Source organism: Kryptolebias marmoratus, linkage group LG18 (genome assembly GCF_001649575.2).
Source record: "Kryptolebias marmoratus isolate JLee-2015 linkage group LG18, ASM164957v2, whole genome shotgun sequence".
Lineage (NCBI taxonomy): Eukaryota > Metazoa > Chordata > Actinopteri > Cyprinodontiformes > Rivulidae > Kryptolebias > Kryptolebias marmoratus.
Window position 1 is genome coordinate 16,750,954 of NC_051447.1, and position 6,000 is coordinate 16,756,953.

General features: G+C 36.2%; 1 long non-coding RNA gene across 1 annotated transcript in view; it reads left to right on the top strand.

Annotated features, from left to right (window-relative positions):
* The window catches only part of LOC112450787, a 155,820-nt gene that overhangs the window by 148,336 nt on the left and 1,484 nt on the right, over nucleotides 1-6,000 (top strand). The window contains exon 5 of the long non-coding RNA XR_005234385.1: nucleotides 2,196-2,713. This is a non-coding gene — a long non-coding RNA (uncharacterized LOC112450787). The remainder of the gene's footprint in view (nucleotides 1-2,195; nucleotides 2,714-6,000) is intronic.

Sequence of the window (6,000 nt, forward strand, 5' to 3'; positions counted from 1 at the left end):
CCGCTCCATCTATCTCAGCCGTAGTATCCTTGGACAAGGCACTTCACCTATCTTACCTACTGGTGGTGGTCAGGGAGTTTGGTGTCAGCCTCACTTATGTCAGCTTGCCCCAGGGAAGCTGTGGCTACAATGTAGCTTACCACCATCAGTGTGTGAATGTGTGTATGAATGGGTGAATGACTGAATGTCATATGAAGTGCTTTGTGGTCCTTGGACTAGATAAAGCGCTATACAAGTGCAAGCCATTTACGATTTACCACTGGTTAACTTTTGGAGTCAATCCAATTGGCACAGCTATTCAACCTTAGTCAACACAAAATAGCTATAATTACTTAAATTTTACAGACGCTGAGCTGAAATCTGATGTGGTAGTAGCTGTGTCACCACCAGTCCATACTGAGTTCTAACAGAAGGCGCAAAACATTTTTTTTCAAGATTTGACCAAACCATTGTCTAAAACTTAGGAAAGTGACAGCTATTATGCATTTCTTTAAGAAGTGGTAGGTCTTAAATTAAAACTATATAAAGTATTGTCATTTTCCCAAGATCTTTGGCTCACCATACCCATAAGGCTCTATCATCTCTTTGTTTTTATATTCATACATTGACACTGGATTGTTGGAGTGAGCTTGTGACATTAAGAGGTTTAACATACGGCCACATAGTTTTTACCTTGTGGTTTTAAAACTATAAATCTGTTTGTCAGTGAGAATGGAAGGATTCATTTAAATGTGCTGCATACGAAAAATAATTTTCATCTAAATTCAACTGCAAGTCATACCCAGGATTAGTTGTTTATACTGTAGAGGAACAATTCTTCTCACTGGCCATTTTGGGAAAATGGTGGCATTGAGGACATATTTTATATGATGTATAAATGAAATACACTTAATCTTTTTTTTCTTTTCCTGCTGCTACTATTTTACTGCAAGACCCTAAAAATTTATTCTGACAACTTGGCATTTCAAAAACTTTATTCTTATCTCTGATCCTTTTAAAAGCACAAACTGTACCATAATTATTCACAATACAAGAGGTTTCTCAGGCACCCTGACAAAAGCACACAAAAAGTAGTTTGCACAGGGAAAAGTAAGGTGTATGAAAGAAGCCAAAAAAACCTTGACACGGGAGAATCAGCTGTCTATTGGACTGGTGAGTCGGGTCGGGCTGATAGGAGTTTGGCCGGCACAGTCAGTGCACTCGGGCGAAGTTCTGTCCTGTAGCTCCGGAGCCGGTCTCTGGCCATAATGAAATCTGACAGGATGTAAATGAGTTTTTAAAAGAGCTGCTGAAAGCTGGTCATTTTTCTCGTTTAGCGGTCCAGTGTGCTGGCCGGGTCCCCACCTGTCACCCTGCATTCCCCCCTTTCTGTGGATTCTCAACGTGCTCAGTGTAAACTAGCAGATTTTACTTAACAATGCCATAAAATGGATGATGCATTTCACACTTCTTAGTCTTTTTAGTCATTGATTTTTACTATTTTTACTTTTTAAATTACTTGATTTTTGTATAGAGTAAAAAAATTGTACATAAAGTGGTTTCCTTTGCTAAAATGTAAAACGTCCAACTTTTCTTTACTTGTTAAAGCCTCACATTTTTGTGAATTTCTGATTTTTAACTTATACTTAAAGTTCAGATAAAGCAGAAATAAATGTACATTTTGTGTTTGGTACATTATGAACAATATGTCAATGACTCAGATGTACTGTAGCTAATAAATAGCAGTTGAAATATACAAGTTTTTGGATGGCTAATCATTTTGATGCACGATTATCCTCTTTTCTACCAGCACCTAATGGTAATACGCTAACAACGTAAACACTCGTGGAACACTAAAATGGCTGCCACTCTTTTTTGTATAAGGGATCTGTGTGTCTTTCTGTAATGTATTTCAGTGTTTTTCAAAAAAGTATTTTTGCTTGAAATGTCTGAGTCAGTGACTGCTTTAAGATTAGTTTAAATAAACTGTAAATTTTTTGTTAGGTGCTGTATGAAAAAAAATAAATCACAACTGCAGCTATGCAATGTTTTGGTTGGCTTTTAAGCTGTGGACAAAGTTAACATTTATAAAACTTTCATCTTATATAACCGGGCAGGTTTTGCTGCCAGTTCATTGAGGACAGTAGCTTAAATCAGAGCAAATCAATCAAGCTTTATTTAACATTGGCTGTTTGTTTTTTTGTTTTTTTTTTCAGATATCTTAAGTCTATTCATCAACCATTTGCTGCTGCTTATCCAAAGCTTGCCCACGGAGGCAACAGGTCTAGGAGGGACACCCAGACATCCCTTTTCTCACAGACCCTGTTCACCTCATCCTGGGGGTTCCTGCATCGTTCCCAGGCCAGAGAAGATGCATTATCTCTTCAGCATGCTTTAGGCCTGCCCCAGGGTTTCATCCCAGTGTAATGTGTCTACAGGGCATCTTAATTAGATGCCCAAACCATTGTAGGTGACTCCTTTCAATGTAGAGAAGCTGCAGCTCTAACTCTGAGCTCTTCCTGGGTTACAAAGCTCCTCACCTTATATCTGAGGCTGAGCTTGCCCACCCTACAGATGAAAGCCATCATTACTGTGAAAGAGGCCCGATTTGTTAATCCATCTCCTGCTCCATCCTGCCATCGCTCATGAAGAAGAATACCAGATATTCAAACTCATTCACCTGAGTCAAAGATTCAAGTCAGGCTGGAAGGAGTCCAGTTTTGCTCAAGTGAAGGTTTGTAAAATTTTCTAAGGGTACAAGGGAAACAACAGAGGGGAGTGTTGAATGTTTACATCAAATCTGTCATTATATACTGGATGTGACTTGTGTTTTATATGTTATGTGAGGTCATCCTTAATGTCACACTACAGCATGTGTCTTAAGTTATATACTATATTGCCAAAAGTATTCCCATCACATGCATGTCAATTTAAGTGATATACCATTCTTAATCCATAAGGTTTAATATGATGTTGGCCTATATTTTGCAGCTATAACAGCTTCAACTCTTCTGAAAAAGGCTTTCCACAATGTCTAGGTGTGTCTTTATGGGAATTTTTACCATTGGAACACGAAGGGGTCATCCCTAAACTGTTCCTACAAAGTTGGGAGCATTAAATTGTCCAAAATGTCTTGGAATGCTGAAGCATTAAGAGTTCCTTTCACCTAAGCAGCCAAGCCCAATTCCTGAAAAACAACCCCACAACATAATCCCCCCTCCATCAGACTTTACACTTGGCCCAGTGCAGTCAGACAGGTACCGTTCTCCTGGCAGCAGCCAAACCAAGACTCATCCATTAGATTGCCAGACAGAGAAGCGTGATTTACTATAGTTTGTGTATTTTTTATTGTTTTGGATGCCTTAGTATGCTTTATTTATTTTTTATCATTTTGAACTTATTTTATGTCATTTTGGAAGCGTTACTAGTATTAGTGTATTTTTTGTCAATTTGGACGCCTTACTATAGTATGTTTTTTTTTTTATTTTGGACGACTTACTATATATAGTATGTGTTTTTTTTAGTATATTAAACGACTTACTATAGTATGTGAGTTATTTTTTATTTTGGAAGACTTACTATAGTATGTAAGTTTTTTTTAAATTTTGGACGACTTACTATAGTATGTTTTTTTTTTTAATTTCGGACGACTTACTATAGTATGTGTGTTTTTTTTTTTATTTTGGACGACTTACTATAGTATGTGTGTTTTTTTGGAAATTCGGACAACTTACTATAGTATATGTTTTTTTAGAAATTCGGACGACTTACTATAGTATGTGTGTTTTTTTTAGTATTTCGGACGACTTACTATAGTATGTGAGTTTTTTTTTATTTCAGACGACTTACTATAGTATGGTTTTTTTTCTAATTTCGGACGACTTACTATAGTATGTGTGTTTTTTTTTTATTTTGGACGACTTACTATAGTATGTGTGTTTTTTTAGAATTTCGGACAACTTACTATTGTATGTGAGTTTTTTTTATCCTTTTGGACGTCTTTTGTCTCATTTTGGAAGCTTTACTCGAATTAGTGTATTTTTTGCCAATTTGGACGTCTAGATGGTATTTGGAACATGTATATCAACTGAAAGCAGGTTGTCCTTATAAACGTTTGGTCTGTGCAAGAAGGGAAGCAGTGAGAGAGGGCCAAGCTTTAGCCGGTGAGATGCTTTCTTCAGAAGTGCCTTTGTCTTTGCCATTCTCCAAGAAAGCGCAGATTGGTGAAGAACCTGGGCAGTAGTTATATATACAATCTCTCCCATGTCACCTACAGAATTTCTCTGCTTTGACAAACTTAATATAAATGAATGAGTGATCAACAGGCTTCTGCACAACTGGAAGACATGCTGAAGAGCAATGAAACAACTAAATCATACTGGATGGTGGCCCTCCAAGACCAGGATAGGACACCATTGCTTCAGATTATTTTATGTCTTGTGAGGTCAATATGATTGTATTTGTCTTATATACAAATAGTCTTCGTCTTCTGTTTGTCTAAGTTGTCATCTTGAATCTCACACTGCATGTATCTATTATCCTGTGTCATGTGATGTCAGTGTGAATGTTATACTGTATTATATGTTGTAATAAAATGTGATGTCAAACTTAACATAATTTTAAAGTGATGTCTCATACTATCCTTTGTAGCATGTCATGTGTTCTCACCCTTAATGTCATACTATGTCTTGTGTCATGAGGCCAAAGTGAATGTCTGTCTTTTGTATATCTTATGTCATGTTGACCTCAATGTCAGAGTAAGATCATTTGTCCTTTTTTAGAGTCATTAGGTTGGCCTGAATGTTGTACGATATTATATCTCTTTATAGCCTGTCATACATTGAGTCTTGTAAAAAGTCAAACTGATCATACTGTAGTATGTCTTATGTTATGACCAGGCTCAGCCAGAGTTTAGGGCAAGTAATATTAGACCAGATCATATTGGTTTAACAAAAACGATTTATTAAAGCTTTTCTTGTTAAAAGGAAAAAAAGAGTAATTAACAGTAGTAATGATCAAGGCTTTACAAGGGGAATCTGTAAATAAAAAAATAAAATGTTTACGCATTATTGACTCTCTACTTTAAAAAAAACTCCCATACACTTGAACAAACTACAAAGTAAAGGATAAGCTAATGATACATTAAAAACAAAAAGCAGTAGAAAGAAACCTTTTAATCAATAACCAAAGGTGTGTAAAAAGAAAAGCGATGTTTTTACATGTAAAACTCCTGGGCCCGCCTTTTCAAGCTTACAAAACAGTTTTAACAATCACAACAAGACAGGCCTCAAACTACACACTTGGTCTCTATTGATAACTAGACATGGCAAGAACACGTTAAAAACATCAGCTAACAAGTCCAAACACTTCAGTAAGACAGTAAAACAACTAGGAGAACTCCTCAGATTAGATCACAGTGAAGCTGCTTCTTTGTCTTGAGGAGCAGATGATCAGTGCGACCAGCGAGCAGACGGATGTCCAAGAAAAGGAGTCAAGAGGGCAACCACCTTGAGATGTAAAATCTCACAGCTGAGCCAACAAATCACCAACCTGCAACTGCAAAAAATAAAAAAATAAGCAGAAAAAAATGGCCTCAGGCAATACCATCAAACTACAGTAGGTGTCTTTTGATAGCACTGCATGTGTCATGTTACGTCTTGCCATAACACACACATTATTATCTAAGATTATTAAAAAACTCACATACTATAATAAGTCGTCCAAAATTGAAAAAAACTCAATTTTGAGTTTTTTTCATAACTCAAAATTGAGTTTTTGGACGAAATTTCGGACGAAATTGAAAAAATTTCGTCCGAAAATGAAAAAAACTCACATACTATAGTAATTCGTCCGAAATGCTGAAAAAAACTCACATACTATAGTAAGTCGTCCAAAATTGAAAAAAACACATACTAAAGTATGTCGTACGAAATACTAAAAAAACTCACATACTATAGTAAGTCTTTCAAAATTGAAAAAAACTCACATACATAAGTCGTCCGAAATTGAAAAAAACTCACA